A 20,615-nucleotide genomic window follows, 5' to 3' on the forward strand; every position below is an offset into this window, starting at 1 on the left:
GTAAACATTACTGTTGCTACTCTAGAAACAACACTTTTATTTATTAATTGATCAAAAAAAAAAAAAAAAACTATGAGTATCGACCAGAGTAATAGTATTGATAAAATCCTAACGATACCCATCCATACTTATAAGGCAATTATATTGGAACCTGCTGGAATTACTCAGGCTTGCAATTAGCAAATTTTTAGGCCTGAAGTCAGCAAGAAAATAATAAGACTCTTCCTATGATATCACCCACCATCAGAAACTGAGGGAGAGATGAGCATCCCCACCATGCAGAGCAGGTCCACTGACGGAGAGACTATAGCATCCCTAAACAGTGAGTGAGTGAGTAACACAAGGATGGGTGGGTGGTGGGGGACAGTGCTGGCAGTGCCGTGGTAAGTAGGGGTTGCTGTATTAATTTTTTTTTTTAATAAATGAAACAAAAATCATTAAGAGTAAGAAAACACTCTATTAGAATATTAGTTTTTCATATTCAGGTTGGCAGTGAGCATGTACAAGCACTCCGCACAGTCAAAGTCTGTCGCAGGGGGTCCAATTTGGAAAATGTTGTCCCCCTGTCCATATATCCTGATGGTGGCCCTGACGTGGAGGACCAACAGCATATTAGCTGGTGGCCATTATGTTTTGGCTCATCAGAGTACACAGCGCCCAACACCCTGTCGCTGGTTTGTGGATTGTCCATCCTTGGACCATTGTCAGTAGATACTCACTACTGTGACCGGGAGCACCCCACAAGCCTTGCCATTTCATAGATGCTCTAACCCAGTCGTCTGGCCATAACAATTTGGCCCTTGTCAAAGTTGCTCAGGTCTTTACTCCTGACCATTTCTCCTGCATACAACATATTGACTATGAGAAGTTATTGTACGCTTAACGTCTAATCCACCCAGACCTTGACATGTGGCCTTGTTAGGAGATGATCAACATTATTCACTTCACCTGTGAGTGGTCATAATATTTTGGCTCATCAGTGTGTGTGTGTATATATATATATATATATATATATATATATATATATATATATATACACTCACTGAGCACTTTATTAGGAACACTATGGTTACTAATAAAGTGCCCAATGTGGACTTCTGCTGTTGTAGCCCATCCGCCTCAAGGTTTGATGTGTTGTGGATTCTAAGATGAAATTCTGCTCACTACAATTGTACAGAGTGGTTATCTGAGTTACCGTAGCCTTTCTGTCAGACTTTTGTGATTGAAAATCCCAGGAGATCAGCAGTTACAGAAATACTCAAACCAGAGAAACCATTCTGATGGTTGAAGTGAATATTAACTGAAGCTCCTGACCCATATTTGCATGATTTTATGCATTGTACTGCTCCTACATTGGTTGAATAAGTCAGTGTACAGGTGTTCCTAATAAAGTGCTCAATAAGTATATATATATATATACACACACACACACACACACATAGTGTTGGGAGGGTTACTTTTGAAATGTATTCCACTACAGATTACAGAATACATGCTGTAAAATGTACTTTTAAGATTACTCTAGGTCAGTAACATATTCTAAATACTTTGGATTACTTCTTGAGCACTGGTAAATTTTGTTTCACTTGTTTTGACTATAAAAACTCTGCCAGTACATTAAGACAAAATACTAATGTTAAAAATACATTGTCTGAAAAACCTAAATATCTTATGCTGTGTTGTTTCTAAAACAAGATCAATCAAACTAATCTTTTAGATATTTTTACAGGAAAACAATAAAAATATTATAATCACGAATACGATTTTTACTCAGTAACCCCTCTGTACAATTGTAGTGAGCAGAATTGCTTCTCAGAATGCACAACATGTCAAACATTGATGCAGATGGGCTACAACTGCAGAAGACCATGTTGGGTTCCACTTCTGTCAGCCAGAACAAAAAACTGAGGCTGCAGTCGGCATACCATTTGTGTGTACCTCAGCAGTAATCCAGATTTGTCAGACCAGACAATGTTTTTCCAATCATCTACTGCTTAGTTTTGTGAGCCTGAGCCCACTGCAGCCTCAGTTTCCTGTTCTAAGCTGACAGTAGTGGTGCTCCGGAGGGGGTCTTCTGCTACTATAGTCCATCCGCCTCAATTTTCAACATGTTGTGCATTCTGACATGCTTTTCTGCTTAGCACTGTTGTAACGCATGTTTATATGGGTTACTGTCATCTTCTTGTCAGCTTGGACCAGTCTGGCCATTCTCCTCTGAACTCTGTCATTAACAAGCCATTTTCTCCCACAGAACTTCCGCTCGCTGGAAGTTTTTTGTTTTTCGTACTTTTCTTTACACTCTAGATACCACTGTGCATGAAAATTCCATGAGATCAGCAGTTACAGAAATACTCCAACCAGCTCGTCTGGCACCAACAATCTTGCCACGGTCCAATCACTGAGATCACATTTTTCCCCATTTTGATGGTTGATGTGGACATTAACTGAAGCTCCTGACCCATATCTGCATGATTTTATAAATTGTACTGCTGCCACGTGATTTGCTGATTAAAAAATTGCACAAATATGTAGATCTACATGTGTACCTAATTAAGTGGCCGGTGAGTGTATATTGTTTGGAAGGGTTATTTTGTGTATTTTTTCCACTACAAATGACAAATTACATGCTGTAAATTGTTATTTGTAATGTATTCCGTTAGATTAATCAAGGTCAGTAACGCAACTTCCTTCAGCACTGGCAGATTTTTCACTTGTTTTGCCGTAGTACTCCCCAACCCTGTATACATATATATAAAGAGAGAGAGAGAGCATGGAAGAAGGAGAAAAGAGAAAGTGATAAGAAAGGAGTCATTCACACATTAATACAGCCACTTACACATACACAAAGGATGGCAGATACTTCACATACCCTATGTCATGTGAGGGACCAGTGAGTATCTGTATTATTTTGCCTCATCACTATAAACCATTAAGATCAAACTGTATTTCATGCCTTAATGAGTTTGACTGCACTACTCTTGTCAAGATCAAATTCTTTTATAATCTTTATTGTTTTTATTTAAACTTTGTTTGCTGTGATGGCAAAAACAGTATATTCTGCTGTTGTACACTACTGTAATTGTAAGTATATTTAATATCCAATGGTACTGCAATTCTATAAATTATTATTTAACACTTTAGTTTATTAAGCGCTTGTTAGTTTGTACTAAGAAATCCTTATTCAACTCTACACTCAAAAAAATATTTTAGCCTATTTTAAGATGTATCCATTTCAATTTAATAACAAATTTCCATATCATTGAATTGAATAGTCTTGAAGAAAATGTAATTAATAAAACTTGCACTTTTTAAGATTTATACATTTTATTTGGTTAAAGATTAGGCAATTCAATTAGATCGAAATGTATTATTACATTGAAATGGATACATCTTAAAGATAGGCAAAAATATTTTTTTGAGTGTACATAATAACTCCATCCTATCTTATCTAAGCTGTAACCAGGGTGATTTCAGTTAGGATCTATATGCCCTATGTAACTTTTTATTTCATACTTAAGACATAAAGGGATATTTCACCCAAAAATGAAAATTCTGTTATCATTTACTCTCACACTGTTACGAACCCATCTGACCATTTACTCTGGAACACAAAGGGAGATGTTAGGCAGAATGTTGGTATGAGTCACCATTCCTTTTCAATGTTTGGAAAAGAGGTGAAAAAGGCTTACATTCAGCCTAACATCTCCATTATCACAAAGGTTTGCAAATTATGACAGAAAGTAAATATTTTGTGAGAATCATCCTTTTAAGAGAGGACGTTTCTGTAATATGGTCCTAAGAATTCTAAACCAATTTACAGTAGCTCTTATATACACTGTTGTTTTGTAGTTAACATGCTATTTAAATGGAAGTTTTTTTTACCTTGATGTTAGATTTGTTCTTGTGATTGAGATGCAGCCTGGACATGCAGATTATTACATGCAGTGATTCGTTTGAGCATGACCTTTAACCTTTAAATTAGTGGTCAAATTAGCCTAAGAGAAAGACAGAAATAGAAACAGAATAAGAAAGAGAGAGACAATGTAATAGAGGCTGTTGTTTAGATTGTGTTTATTCATAGAAGGTTCAGATCAACCTGACTGCTCTGGCTGATGCAAAAGAATAATTGCAGAAATGGTAATTTTTCACCTTTCTCAGCTTTTTTTTGGACGTCTTATACGTTTGTGATAAATGAGATTATATCTCACACACACTTTGTCTTTCCAAGGCTGCAGTTTCTGTTCTTTCTGTAGATGTTTGATGTCAGCACACTCATTCGCCTCATTGCATTCGCTCCACTTGTTTACACTGCAGGGTTTTGCCCCTGAGCACTGTAGGAACAATTCGGCAGAAGTCTCTTGGATACTGCAATGACAGGCTTCTGTACAGATCCACTTGTGTGCCCTGAAAGTTAAACCCAATAGCACAGTGACTAAAGGGCAACAGTCAAACATGTGGAGTGAGTCACATGACTTATCACGAGAATCATTTAAATGCAGCAAAATGGGGAATTTTTACATCAATGCAGAAGATTATTTGTGGATCATCAAAGAACAGAAAGAGAAAAAGAGATGAATGTTTTAGTTCTAAGACCTTTTGTGTGAGCACTCTTTATATCAGAGTCTTTATTCAGTTTGTGTAGTGTAGTTTCTCTCTTTCTCAGAATACAGAAAGATGTACTGCTGCTCCAGCAAGAGTAGACTGGTCTTGAATATCAATACACTTTAAGAATATATGTGATGTGTGTGTGTGTGTGTGTGGGCAGGTTTAAGAGGTTTACAAGGACATATTTTTAGGTTAAAAAGGGTAATTACAAGGGTATTATGCTATAAATGTGGTTTATTAGGAAATTTCTAGTGTCCCCATAATTCAAATCGCTTAAAAAACATACTAAATTATGTTTTATTTAAAATGTAAAAATGCAGCAAGTTTTTTTTGAGGTTAGGTTTAGGGGTAGGGTTAGAGTTAGAGTTGGAGTTAGGGGATATAATCTATAGTTTGTACCATGTAAAAATCATTATGTCTATGGAGAGTCCTCGTAATGATAGGACCAACATGTGAGTGTGTGTGTGTGTGTGCGTGCACAAGCGAGCTAAATCCCTTTTAAGGTATTCGGGTCCTTGTTTGGAAAAAACAAACAAACAACCCCCCCCCCAAAAAAATAGAGTGTTAATTTTATGTTTTAAAAAAATCAATGTAGGTCTATCTATGTGTCCATAATTTGGTAGCTAAGTAAACGTGTGTATGTGATGTTTGTCTCTTTCACCCTCTATTGTGAGGTGTGTCCAAGGTTGGAAATCTGTTGTTTGAATTTCTGCAATAAATCCACTCCTCTTGCACTTATTTTGAAAATTAACAATTGTTTTAATGAGTAAGAGAGATAAAGCAATGTTATGTTGATAGCTGTTTCTTCAGGCAGGATTTAACATAATGAGAGGCAATACAGATATTTATCACGCAGCTTTTAGACCATTCCCATTGTTTACAAACAATGGTAGCGCAAGCGCAGTAAGTGGTGGCAGAAAACCGGTCAACTGTTGTGTTAGATTTGACAGATTAGACAGCTAGCACTAGCTAGATCCTTCAAATATCCCTAAAAGATAATATAGAATAAAATTTGCCTTTAGGTTCAAAGCTAGCTATGTTTGGCTACACTTGCTTGTAACACAGCTAATAATCGATTAAACAAAAGTAGCCTTTCAAAAAAACCATCAAACATACAGAAAAATGTGCTGCTCTTCACCGGAAGTGGTAAATCTCCAGCAAATCTTTGGCAACAATGGACAATTTGCTGCAAATTTGCTTGTGAAAACAATCAGTGATGAAAGTGTGGCGAGTTTGTGACAAATTTGCCATGAACTCTCGATTTTTGTAAATGGTCATGAAATATTGATTAGCATTTTAACTATGTTTTTTTATGTGAGAAGTAAGAGAATGAAAAATATAGAAAACAGCTGATTTCCACCTCTGGTTTGCATCGAAGTTCTGACGAAAGTGTTGTTTATTTTTTAAAAGGACCATCTGACTGCTCGTTCTTGCTAAATAAATAAATGGATATGATACATTGATTTGTGTTTATATTAATTTATTATCTTAGGCTAGTTGAGATTGGAGATTGATTCCAGAAATATGACTTGCAATACCTAGATGACCACACTGGATGGTGCAATTGACCAATCAGAATCGACTGTTTCAGAATGCTGTGTATAAATAAATAACCATATAATAAATTAGGCTAGGTTGCCCAAGATGGATCCCAAAGGGTGATGAAAGTAGCTTTTAAAGGATAACAGAACTATCTTTCTGCAGAGATGGGTTGTGTTGTGTATATGCTATTTCTACCTATTATACAATTGTACCTTGTACACAAAAATACAATTAGAGGGTTTATTGTATTGCATGACTCTAATACGCAGAATAATTTGGAAAGCTGTACGGCCAGCTGTATAGTGCTCTTTTTCTGTGACAATTGACCGTTAGATTGCGTCATAGATCCTGTTTAACCTACAGACTCACATTGTTACCAGTTATTTGCAAATTGAAGAATATCAAAACACCATATCAAGTGTTATATCAAGAATTTCAAAGGGCCATAGCCAACACACACACACATACACATACACATGTTGGTGCAGCTCTCATTATAATGACTCTCCATAGATATAATGATTTTTATACTGTACAAACTATAGATTCTGTCCCCTAAACCTAACACAACTCCTAAACCTAACCCTCTCAAAAAACTTTCTGCATTTTTACATTTTCAATAAAACATTGTTAATGTTTTTTTAATACATTCATAGCATAATACCCTTGTAATTATCAGTTTGTAACCTCAAAAAAAGTCCACATAAACCACTTAAACCTGCCACCCCCCCACCCACACACACACACACAGAGTTGATTGTTTTTGTAATTGATTGTATAAGGCAAAGCATTCAAAGATTGAAATATTCACTTTTCCTCATCAGCTTTTAGCACTGCCACAATTGGTTTGGGTAGTGTATCATTATTGATGACTCCCAGTTTGATTGATGGCTTCATAATGGCAGTATTTGATCTTTTTTTTTTTTTGTGGTGGTGGTGGTGGTAAACCACACACACATGCGCACACATTTTGTTTTTATATAATTGTGGGAAAATTCCATAGACTCCTATGGATTGTATACAGATCTAATAATAATTTATATCCCCTAACCACTGGCTGGTCCACACAATGTAGGTGATCTCAGGTTTTACTATCCTTGTGGGGACATTTGGTCCCCACAATGGAGGTTAAACCTGTACACACACACACGTGCGTGCACGCACACGTAAGCTCAGTTATCTAAATGGGACATACCGTAGACTTCTATTGTTTTTATATAAATCTAACTAAACTAATCCAAACCCACATCCTAAACCTAAATAGAAAATGTTTTGCATTATTGGAATAATAATAAAAAAAAAAAAAAAGAAAATATATATATATATAATTTTTTTATTTTTATGTATGGATTGTTTTTCCAAAGGGAGATTTGGCCAATTTTGCTCACTTCTGGGTTAAAATGTGTCCCCAAACTGTAGCTTAGTAAGTACACACACTCACACACAAACACACACACACACACACACACAAACACACACATTTATTTTGCTACAGCTGAAAATGAGAGATGTGGTTCAGGATTACAGTTGACAGCAAAGGTTTATCATCAGTCCTGTCTGTCATGCATATCTATTTCACTTCAAAGGCAGAGTCACTGTCACACATCCAATATCAGATAGAAACTCAGTCTGAACCAGAGGTTATGTTGCTAGCGTTCAACAACATTCGTGTCCTCCTCCTACCTGCCACCATTGTTTGGATTAATTAACACGCATCTATTAAAGCACTCCAAAAAGATAAGTGGTGTATTTTCCCTCAAGCATCTGTCATTAGCTAATGAAATGCCCAGAGATGCAGTGGTCTGCAACCCTCTCTAACATAGACAAGAGAAAATATAGATTGTGACTCAGAATGAAGCAGTGTGTTTCAAATTTCTTACACATATGATGTGGGGGCTTGGGTCTGTGTATATAGCAGATAGTAGAGAGCAAATCCAATATAAAACTAGATAAAAAAAATTAAGAGAATGAGAGTGAGAGGTGATCGGCTGTGGTAGAAAAAGAATGTCTAGAGTACTCTAAAGACAATAATTTTTGTCTGTATTTATGATCTGATCGATGAGATCAGTGCCGGTCCTCCCTATAGGCAAACTAAGCAAGTTGCTTCACCGTCAGAGAGATTGTAAGTAGCATTGCGAACATACTGACGGGTGGCCCGAACACAAATTTCTGCTTAGGGCCCCCAAAAGGCTAGAACCGGCACTGGATGAGATACACAGGAAATGGTATTCGAAGCTGCTGTAATTGTAAAAAATATTACTTTAGGTGAAGCATATGCTCACTGAGCACTTTTTTAGGAACACTTGTACACTTAATCATGTGATTATCAAATCAGCCAATTGTTTTGCAGCAGTGCAATGCATAAAATCATGCATTAATAATGTGTTAAGTGAGTGTATGTGCCTTACTTTAAATACCACTTGCAAAAAAAATTTAAGTTAAAATTTATCATTTATATTTTAGTTATTAGTATACTGGGAAATGTTTGTCTTGTCTGTTTTGGTTTTGGTTTTGTAGTCCTTTTGTATTTTCTTTTATTCTGTCATGTTCACTGTTGTCTTTTGTTTTGTGCTGTCATTTTGAAGTTTAGTTTCTGTTTCCTGTTTGGTCTTTGTAGTCCTCTGTAGTTTCTTTTTATGATTGGTGTTCCCCTGATTGCTTCTCCTTCCCTGATTGTTCCCCCCAGGTGTCCCTCATTCCCTTGTTTGTTCCTCTTGTATTTAAACCCTGGTTCTTTGTTCAGTCCTTGTCGATCGTTGTTTGATGTATGTTGTAAGTTGAATGTTATCGTTGCATGTTCACTGCTCTTGTTCCTCTGGTTATCTGTGTTCTTTCGAAGTCTCCCTGCCCTTCGTGGATGTTTTCCCCAACCTGTGTAGCCCCTTTCTGTTTTCCCGTATTTAGTTCTTTTTCCCATCGTGGACTTTTCATTTGTTCCTGAATTTGTCTATTTCTTTATCTGTCTCATGATTGACAAATAAAGCTGCTTTTGGATCCGCACTTCCCGTCTGACTCTTCCTCACATCGTTACAGAACGATCGACCAAAAATGGATCCAGCGGTCCAACAGGCCAACTATCAGCTGCTTTGTTTAAAGCAAGAAGACCGACCGGTTGAAGACCACATCCAGGACTTCCTTGAGCTGGCACACGTCTCGGACTTCCCGGATTCAGCCCTGGTGGTCTTCTTTAGGGGCAATTTGAATGCGACACTGAAGGAGTGGCTGCCCCCGCGACGCGCGGCTGGACCCTGCAGGAAATAGTGGAAGAGACTTTGCTAGTCAGCGGCTCGCCACTCACTGTAGGCGTGGCAGAGGACGACCCAACCTCACCTCCCGCAGTGGTGACTTCCCACTCGCCCATGGCTCTTCCCATCACGCCTGCCCCACCTGCCAGCGAGCAAACCCCCACACCAGTCGTTTCCCATGAGCCTGCACGGTCCACTTTGTCTGCCCGGAGGAGGAAGAGAAGACGGGCTTCGGCCTCCCGGCCCACGCCTGCCCCGGTCAGCGAGCCTGCGCCCCACGCCTGTCACTGTGAGGGAGCCTTCGCCCACGCCTGTCACTGTGAGCGAGCCTGCGCCCACGCCTGTCACTGTGAGCGAGCCTGCGCCCACGTCAGCCACGGTGAGCGAGCCTGCGCCCACGTCAGCCACGGTGAGCGAGCCTGCGCCCACGTCAGCCACGGTGAGCGAGCCTGAGCCCTCGTCAGCCACGGTCAGCGAGCCTGAGCCCTCGTCAGCCACGGTCAGCGAGCCTGAGCCCCCTTCAGCCACGGTCAACCAGCCAGAGCCCTTAGGCCCTGATTTCAGTGAGCCAGCGCCTGTAGCCTCGACCGTCCCTGAGCCAGCGCCTGTAGCCTCGACCGTCCCTGAGCCAGCGCCTGTAGCCGTGACCGTCCCTGAACCAGCACCAGTAGCCGTGACCGTCCCTGAGCCAGCGCCAGTAGCCGTGACCGCCCCTGAGCCAGCGCCAGTAGCCGTGACCGCCCAAGAGCCAACGCAAGTAGTCGTGCCCGTCCTAGAGCCAGCGCCCCTCAAGCCTCCCAGGGCTCCTCCTCTCGAGCCTCCTAGGGCTCCTCCTCTCGAGCCTTCCATGGCTCCGCCTCTCAAGCCTCTCGAGCCTTCCAGGGTTCCGCCTCTCAAGTCCCTCGAGTCTTCCAGGGCTCCTCCGCCCGAGCCTCCCACTGCTCCGCCTCCCAAGTCTCTAGAGCCTCCCAGGGCTCTGCCTCCCAAGTCTCTCGAGTCTTCCAGGGCTCCTCCTCCTGAGCCTCCCAGGGCTCCACCTCCCAAGTCTCTCGAGTCTTTCAGGGCTCCTCCTTCCGAGCCTCCCAGGGCTCCGCTCCTCAAGTCACTCGAGTCTTCCAGGGCTCCGCCTCTCGAGCTTCCCGAGCCTCCAAGGGCTCTGCCTCTCGAGCTTCTTGAGCCTTCCAGGACTCCACCTCTCAAGTCTCTCGAGCCTCCCAGGGCTCAGCCCCTCAAGTCACTCGAGTCTTCCAGGGCTCCGCCTCTCGAGCTTCCCGAGCCTCCAAGGGCTCTGCCTCTCGAGCCTCTTGAGCCTTCCAGGGCTCCGCCTCTCAAGTCTCTCGAGCCTCCCAGGGCTCAGCCCCTCAAGTCACTCGAGTCTTCTAGGGCTCCGCCCCCAAGCCTCTCGAGCCTTCCAGGGCTCTGCCTCTCAAGCCTCTCGGGCCTCCCAGGGCTCCGCCTCTCAAGCCTCTCGAGCCTTCCACGGCCCTTCTCCCTGAGCCTCCTACGGCTCCGCCTCCCGAGCCTCCTACGGCTCTGCCTCCCGAGTCTCCTACGGCTCCACCTCCAGAGCCTCCTATGGCTCCGCCTCCCGAGCCTCCTACGGCTCTTCACCCAGAGATTCCAGAGCCTCCTACGGCTCCACATCCCGAGCCTCCTACGGCTCTGCTCCCAGAGACTCCAGAGCCTTCTAGGGCTCCGCCTCTGAAACCTCCTACGGTGCCATCTCCCTCGGCTCCGTCTCCTGAGCCTTCCACGGTTCCGGCCCCTGAGCCTCCAGAGCTTTCCATGGTTCCGCCTCCCTCGGCTCCGCCTCCTGAGCCTCCCGAGCCTTCCGCGGTCCTGCCTTCCTCGGCTCCACCTCCTGAGCCTTCCTCGGCTCCGCCCAACACGGGTCTGCCTCCTGGTCCACCCAAGGCCTTACCACCTGAGTCTGCCACGGCTCAACCTGCCTCTGCTCCGCCCACAGTGTCTCAAACGGCTCTGCCTGCCTCTGCTCCGCCCCCAGGGTCTCCTGCGGCCTTGCCTGCGCCTCCTTCAGCGCCACCACCCAAGTCTTCGACTGCTCCGCCTCAGAAGTCCTCCTTGGCTCCGCCAGCTCCCCTAGTGGCCACTCTTCCTCCCAGGCCCCCTGAACCAGCCCTTGCCCTATGGCCACCTCCTAGGTCACCTAAGCCTGTCCCTGTCCTGTGGCTTCCTCCTAGGCCCCCTGAACCAGCCCTTGCTCTACGGCCATCTCCCAGACCACCTAAACCTGTCCCTGCCCGGTCGACGCCTCCCAGACCACCTAAACCTGTCCCTGCCTGGTCGATACCTCCCTGGCCTCCTAAGCCTATCCCTACCCTGTGGACGCCCCCCAGGCCACCTGACCCGGTTCCCTTCACACACCCCCAGAGACTGCTTGCTTGCCCTCTCGGCCTCCCTGGTCTGCCAGTCTGCCCTCTCGTTCTTCCTGATCTGCCTGTCTGCCCCTTGTGCCCCCGTGGACTGCCTAATTGCCCCTTGTGCCCCCATGGACTGCCTAATTGCCCCTTGTGCCCCCATGGACTGCCTAATTGTCCCTTGTGCCTCCTTGGTCTGTCTCTGTGTCCCTTGTGCCCCCTTTTGTCTGTCTGTTTTCCCCCTTTTCTAGCTCCTCTCTCCTTGAAAATGTGTTTATTTTTTCTATTTTCTTGTTTCTTAGGACCGTCTGGAATCCGGTCCTTTTGAGGGGGGATTCTGTCACATTCACTGTTGTCTTTTGGTTTTGTACTGTTATTTTGAAGTTTAGTTTAGTTCCTGTTTTGGTTTTGGTTTTGTAGTCCTTTTGTAGTTTCTTTTATTCTGTCATGTTCACTGTTGTCTTTTGTTTTGTGCTGTCATTTTGAAGTTTAGTTTAGTTCCTATTTCCTGTTTGGTCTTTGTAGTCCTCTGTAGTTTCTTTTTATGATTGGTGTTCCCCTGATTGCTTCTCCTTCCCTGATTGTTCCCCCCAGGTGTCCCTCATTCCCTTGTTTGTTGTTGTTTCAGTCCTTGTCGATCGTTGTTTGATGTATGTTGTAAGTTGAATGTTATCGTTGCATGTTCGCTGCTCTTGTTCCTCTGGTTATCTGTGTTCATTCGAGGTCTCCCTGCCCTTCGTGGATGTTTTCCCCAACCTGTGTAGCCCCTTTCTGTTTTCCCGTATTTAGTTCCTTTTCCCATCATGGACTTTTCATTTGTTCCTGAATTTGTCTATTTCTTTATCTGTCTCATGATTGTCAAATAAAGCCGCTTTTGGATCCGCACTTCCCGTCTGACTCTTCCTCACATCGTTACAGTAGGTTCTCCTTCTAGGATTTCGGGGAATGTTTCATCATCTTCTCTTTGTTAATGTATTTTCGACTGTAATTTGAAGGGGACATATTTAATGGCTTTTTAAAGCCACACTGTAAAATGTGATTAGTTGACTTTAAAAAAGTGTGGAACAACCCTCACGGGAAGGAGGACATGAAACGAGGTTTCAACAACAGGTAAGACTTTAATTGCCTGACAATAGTTTACAGGAAATATAACACATCACGACACAAGCGTACTGGGTTGGCTTGTCGGGGGCCTCCTGACTGGAGGCTCTCAGTCTGCTTTTATGCCACTCTCCTCGTGCTCACTGGAATTAGAGACAGGTGTTTAGCTCAGGTGTAAGCGCCCTTGCCGCTTTCCTCTCCCAGACGGGTGCTTGACCACGCCCCCGCTGCCACATACCCCCACCGCCCGACTCAGGCCGGGGCGCCAGCCGGCCTGTCTACCACTCCCCCCCAATTTCTGGAGAGAAAGTCGGCGACAGCCATCTGCACCCCCGGTCTGTGGACCACCTTGAACTTAAAGGGCTGGAGAGCCAGGTACCAACGGGTGATCCGGGCGTTAGTATCCTTCATGCAGGGAAGCCACTGGAGTGGAGCGTGATCCGAGCAGAGGGTGAAGGCCCGCCCCAGCAGGTAATACCGGAGGGTGAGGACCGCCCACTTAATGGCCAAACACTCCTTCTCCACGGTGCTGTACTTAGTCTCCCTCAAAGAGAGCTTCCGGCTAATGTACAGCACTGGGCGCTCCTCCCCCTCCACCACCTGCGAGAGTACGGCCCTCAGCCCTCTGTCTGAAGCGTCCGTCTGCAAAATAAAAGGGAGAGAGAAGTCAGGTGCATGAAGAAGCGGCCCCCCACAAAGTGCGGCTTTAACCTGCATAAACGCCTGTCGACACTGCTCCGACCATTGAACTGGATCTGGAGCCCCCTTTTTAGTGAGGTCAGTCAGCGGGCTGGTGACGTCCGAATAATTAGGCACAAACCTTCTATAATAGCCAGCCAGCCCCAGGAACTGCCTCACCCCCTTTTTGGTCTTAGGTCTAGGGCAAGTCGCAATCGCTGCGGTCTTATCAATTTGGGGACGCACCTGGCCATGACCCAAGTGGAACCCCAGATACCGTACCTCCACATGGCCAATCGCGCACTTCTTAGGGTTTGCCGTGAGCCATGCCTGCCGCAGCGATCTCAGGACGGCCCTCAGATGTTGCATGTGCCGCTGCCAATCATTGCTATAAATGATATCATCTAAATAGGCAGCGGCGTAAGCGGTGTGAGGTCTGAGGATCCTATCCATGAGACGCTGAAATGTGGCCGGTGCTCCGAACAAACCGAAAGGAAGCATCACAAATTGGTGTAATCCAAACGGCGTAGTGAAGGCTGTTTTCTCACGGGACATTGGTGTCAAGGGGATCTGCCAATAACCCTTTGTTAAATCCAAGGTCGAATAAAATCGAGCAGTACCTAACCGATCGAGCAGTTCATCAACACGGGGCATTGGGTACGCGTCAAATTTAGACACCGCGTTGACTTTTCTGTAATCCACACAGAATCGAAAAGACCCATCACTCTTGGGAACAAGAACAACCAGACTGGACCAATCACTGTGGGATTCCTCTATTACGCCCATATCAAGCATCGCATCTAATTCCTCCCGAACTATTTTCTTTTTATGTTCGGGTAAGCGATAGGGGCGGCAACGCACCACCACTCCCGGCTCGGTCTCGATGTGGTGCTGTATGATGTTTGTACGGCCCGGTAGAGGGGAAAACACATCCGCAAATTCCTTTCGTAATTCGGAAACCTCTGTGAGTTGACGTGGTGAGAGGTGGTCTCCACAAGTAACCGGAGTGTTAAGATTGCAGTTTTTGTTTACCTCCGGTCCGAGCTCCGCCCTCTCCGGAACTACCATAGCCAACGTCACAGAGGCCGCCTCCTCCCTCCATAATTTCAGGAGGTTGAGGTGATATATTTGACGTGCGCCCCCTCTATCGGTACGTTTAACTTCATAATCGAGATCCCCTACTCGTCGTGTGACCTCCAAGGGCCCTTGCCACTTGGCGAGTAATTTAGAGCTCGATGTTGGGAGTAATACGAGTACCTAATCTCCCGGTGCAAATTCCCATAGCCGAGCACCCCTGTCATACAGCCGGCGTTGGCGTTCTTGAGCCTGGAGCATTCTCCTGTGTTAGTCGCCCCAGTGTGTGGAGTTTTGCTCTAAGATCAAGAACTAAGTGAATTTCATTTTTGCTATTAGAAGGTCCCTCCTCCCAAGCTTCGCGGATGACGTCAAGGACCCCGCGTGTGCGTCGCCCGTACAGCAGCTCAAACGGGGAGAACCCTGTGGAGGCTTGCGGGACCTCCCGTACTGCAAACAACAGGGGGTTTAGCCACTTATCCCAATTTCTAGCGTCATCGTGTACGAATTTACGAATCATGTTCTTGAGCGTTTTATTAAATCGTTCCACTAGGCCATCGGTCTGGGGATGGTAAACGCTAGTGCGAATTGACTTAATGCCCAACAGTTCGTAACGTTTGCGGAGTGTTCGTGACATGATAGTCCTGCCTTGATCGGTGAGGATTTCTTTCGGAATCCCCAACTGGGAGATTATCTTGAAGAGTGCCCCTGCAACACTACGTGCGGAGATGTTGCTCAGAGGCACTGCTTCCAGATATCGCGTCGCATAATCCACTAGGACTAACACGAAGCGATGTCCGCGTGCTGACCGTTCTAATGGCCCGACGAGGTCCATTTCAATTCTTTCGAAGGGGACCTTGATCAATGGTAGAGGGTGAAATTTCGCTTTTGGGGTGGCCAGTGGGTTTACCAGCTGACATTCACGGCATGCCGCACACCACCTGCGGACGTCACCGCCAATGCCCGGCCAATAGAAATGGGCTATTAAACGGAGAAGTGTTTTTCGTTCCCCTAGGTGACCGGCCATAGGATTAAAGTGAGGCGCCTGGAAAACCATTTCCCGGCGGCTCCGTGGAATCAATAATTGTGTCACTTCCTCTTTTGTTTGAGCGTCCTGCGTCACTCTATATAGCCGATCTTTAATCATGGCAAAATATGGGTATGAAATGGCGATGCCCGGCCGGAGCTGTTGACCATCAATTACTCTCACTTGGTCAAGAGCATGTTTAAGGGTTTCGTCCCGCGACTGCTCTAGAGGAAAGTCCCCCTCAGAGAATTCCCTGAGAGGAGGGGTGGCCACCTCGCCCCTTCCCTAGTCATTTAGAGCAGCCGAGGACGGCCCCGGCTCCGCCTCCCCTGCCAAAGCATCGCACACCGCACACCTCTTTATGCAGGACCCATCTGCACAAATACCCTCTAAAATATCTATAAAATCCGGCCAATCAGTACCCAAGATTAGCGGATGAGTGAGGTGGGAACTAACCGCTGCCTGCACGCTATGGTTTCTTCCCCTGAATTTAATCACCAAAGTCACCATGGGATACTTGTGAACGTCCCCATGCACACACCTCACCCTCACCAGTTTAGCTAAACCCAAAGCCCCGGGTTGAACCAAGCGTTGGTGGATGGTGGTCTGATTGCAGCCAGTATCCATCAAAGCTTGGTAAATACCCCCCCGATCCTTACCAGAATCCGGTATGCTCCAGCCCGATCGGGGCAGCCTGCGGGACGTCGGAGACCCACACCACCGTCCCCACCTCCATCAGCGGACACTGATCCCAGAAGTGGTCCGGGTCCCCGCACCTCCAACATGCCGGCCCAGGCGTTACGCCCGCACCTGTGCTGGCGGGCACCCCCACTTGAGGAGGAGAGTGGCTGAAGGACGGGGAAGGGGAAGGAACATTCTCCCAAGGCCGGGAAGCTGGTCGCACATACACTCCACGCCTGCGCGGGGCAGGAACGGGCCCTGGGGAGAGAACAGAGCGAGAGAACACGGGTGGGGGAGGAGGGGCGTGCAGACACAGGGGAAGGGGAGAGAGAGAGAGAGGAAGAGGGCTCTTCCGCCCTCGGGATCGCCGCCAAATGGTCCTCCGCCAGACAAACAGCCTCCTCCAGCGATGCCGGGTGGTGGCACTGGACCCACTCCGCCGTCTTCCGGGGCAGCCGTTGGACGAATTGCTCCAGTACCACCTGGTCGATCACTCCCTCGACGTCGCGGTCCCCCGCGAGCAGCCACCTCCGACAGGTGTCCCGGAGCCATTGAGCAAACGCAAACAGGCGATCGGACATGCCTAGCTTCATGCCCTGGAAGAGCTGGCGATTCTCTTCCAGGCTCCGACCGACCCGTTGCAGAATGGCTCTCTTCAGGTCTGCATAGGCCAGGAGGTTCGTCGCCGAGGAGGCCAGGAGGATCTCAATCCCATTGAGCATGTATGGGACCTGTTGGATCGGAGGGTGAGGGCTAGGGTCATTCCCACAAGAAATGTCCGGGAATGTGCAAGTGCCTTGGTGGAAGAGTGGGGTAACTTCTCACTGCAAGAACTGGCAAATCTGGTGCAGTCCATGAGGAGGAGATGCACTGCAGTACTTAATGCAGCTGGTGGCCACACCAGATACTGACTGTTACTTTTGATTTGGACTCTCCCTTTGTTCAGGGGCACAATATTCAATTTCTGTTAGTCACAATTCTGCAGTGGTGGACGAAGTACACATACCATGTACTTGAGTTAAAGTAAAGATACTCAAGGTAAAATATTACTCAAGTAAAAGTAGAAGTGCTGCCTTTAAACATTCACTTGAGTAAAAGTACAAAAGTATTTGCCTTCAAATGTACTTAAGTATCCAATACTATGATTTTTTATGGCCATAATGTCCTATTATAATTTGTCACAAGACTCTTGCTTAACTCAGTCTACATGAAGACTAATGTCACTCTTGGCACACCAATCTATTAATAAAATGACATTAATTAGTCAGATGTATATATATATATATATATATATATATATATATATATATATATATATATATATATATTGAATTGAATACATTTTTTGTGTGTTTAATTTTGGAGGGAAGGGACTGTTCCCATAAGGTATAATACATTTACAGTGTTTACTGTATATATTTTTCTCGAGTGTCTATGGTCATATTTATTAACATCCTAATGTTATGATACATTCACATAAACCTGCACAATGCCATTAAATATATATATATATATATATATATACACACACACTGCTACACACACATACATAGAAAATATATATATATATATATATATATATATATATATATATATATATATTCTATGTTATGGGAGCAGCCAATTTCCTCCAAAATTAAACACAAAAACGTATTAATGCAGTGTTTCTGCTACTCCCCAGAAAAAAATGCTATTATATGCAAGTCATTTTAGTGTCAACATAATAAGCAATGTACATTATGCGTCAGTATTTACCGATAATTGCTGCAATAATAGCTGCTGCTCTCTGCCCCGCTTAAAATCATTGGCAACGCAATTTTTTGGAACTATTGAGAGCTACACGAATCACGTGACACGCGGCGGCGAGATCACTGTCGCAACCGTCTATGTTCGCAACTCTCATATTTAACGGCTCTGGGGTGCGTTTCCTGTACAACGACGTAACTTGCTGCTCCACTACCATAGTACGATGCACTGTTGAAGAAATCAACTTGCTAGTCACGACTGTTTCCCGAAACCGTATTGTCGCAAATTGGTTGTTCAACCACGTTGGTTAATGATGTCACACATGTGGTGGAGTAAAAACTACTTTTAATGAATCTGTTTGCGATCGAATTAATGCTAGATGTTTTGCTATAAATTACGGACATGTCATCTGAGGACTATCTCATATTTTTCTCAGTTATTTGCTTTATTTCCAGATTCAATCATAGGCTCGTTCTTACGCACTAGAGCACGTTCACACATGCGCACTCTTCAAAAACGGTGCTTTAAATCTATTGACAAACTAAAACACATAAAGGACATTTGTATGTCTTCTAAATAAAAGATACTGATTGTACTGAATGTCATCTTGTTTATTTGGCTCAAGATAATAATTTATTAAGCCCACATGTTATAATAACAAGAAACTCTGCTTCTAACCACAGGTCGAGAGCTGTCGTTCCAACCACACAACTCTGCGATGCTGTTTGCGAATGTTCGTTGGAACGATGGTTTCGGGAAACACCGACTCGTTGAACTATGATGATAACGACGGAACTTGCGACCATAGTTGGCTAACGATGCTTTTGGGAAACGCACCCCTGGTTCGCGCTTAGTAGATGCCGCCAAGGCAAGTTCAAAACAAAGCGTGCGCGCTGTACTGTGATTGGTGGCTCGTTTGACCAGTTACGTTTTTATCCAATCATAAATAAAAAGGAACGACTGATTTTGAAAATGTAGTAGAGTAAAAAGTAAGATATTTGACTTTGAAATGTAGTGGAGTTAAAGTAAAAGTCTCCCCAAATTTAAATATTCAGTAAAGTACAGATACGCAAAAAAGCTACTTAAGTACAGTAACGAATTACAGTTACTGTCCACCACTGCAATTCTGTGAAACTTGTTCAGTTTATGTCTTAGTTGTTGAATCTTTTTATGTTCATACAAATATTTACACAAGTTAACTAAAAATAAAAACAGTTGAAAGTGAGAGGATGTTTCTTATTTGCTGAGTTTAAATGGCCTCAAAGCAAACATTGACTAAAAGCCACAAAACTCTCATTTTGACTTTAAAGTAATTATGAACGGGCCCATACAGATTGTGCACCCGAAGACAACCAATTAGATTGAGTACTCTCAGCTCAATTTAACACATTTTATCATGAATACATTCAGTAGATTTTCCTCCAAAATCAGCACAGAAAATTTCCAAAGATAATGTTTGCAGATTCTGTTTGGACCTAATTATGCGTTCCTGACTTCAAAATTCTAAATCTCCTTGTGATAGGACCTTTTTCTGCTGGCCCTATCGTGCTGTTCATTACAACTTTAACTTAATTTAAATCTCATTAAATAAAACAGAAATTAAATCCTAATTAACTTGAACTCAGTCTAAATGGAAAACGGTGATCACTCAGGGACTCTCAGCCAGAGCTTCATGACTGCCATTCATTCTGAGAAGATTTCTCTTTATCAGCTGTATGCTAGTGCTCTGTTGTTTGACAATGTGGGTATTAGAGGAGGGGAAAAAATATCACTATGTTTAAGTATCGTGATATTTTTTCTCATTATATTGTATCAATATTTGCACACCAAATATCAATATTTTTAATAAAATTTTCCCACATTAACATTATGGAGATGGGAAAAATTATTTATTTGCCAAATCGTTCTAGGAATTCAACAACAGTCCCTTAGAAGGTGCAGTTATCATGCATTACACATACTCACCCTACCAAAATGTATTACTATTTTATAGTAACATTAAGGTATTTTGACAAAAATGTTAGTGTCATATAAAATAGGCTGACCTTTTGGGTGACATCTATTATACTTTTGTGTATTGAAACTGTGTTTTAATAAATAATGTTTTTAAAGGGTTTTGGCTACTATTGTATTCATAAATACTATGTTTTTAGAAAGACTAGCTACACTGACCTAACCACAGATATAGGGGGAGCCATTATGGTCTTATATGCTCATGGCTTTGCATTGTAAATAGATATTAGGAATTAAACTCGCCTTGTTTTGTAAACTGGCACTTTAATTTAAATTTAACAGTGGATTTGGAAGTTATCTTAAGTTATCTTAAGTCCGATGAAGACAAATGAGAAACATTGAGTGAAATATTGCAATATATCATAGTTTTGAATCACAATAAACCAAAAATAAAGAATCGCAACAATATCACCGTGACCTTAATATCAATATTATATTCTATCGCCAGTAACCTTGTGATTCCCTCCCCTAGTGGGTATGTGCATACGTGTCCTCTTTTCCATGGAGGGTCAGTCTCTGTGCAGT

The sequence above is a fragment of the Xyrauchen texanus genome, chromosome 27 (assembly GCF_025860055.1).
Source record: "Xyrauchen texanus isolate HMW12.3.18 chromosome 27, RBS_HiC_50CHRs, whole genome shotgun sequence".
Lineage (NCBI taxonomy): Eukaryota > Metazoa > Chordata > Actinopteri > Cypriniformes > Catostomidae > Xyrauchen > Xyrauchen texanus.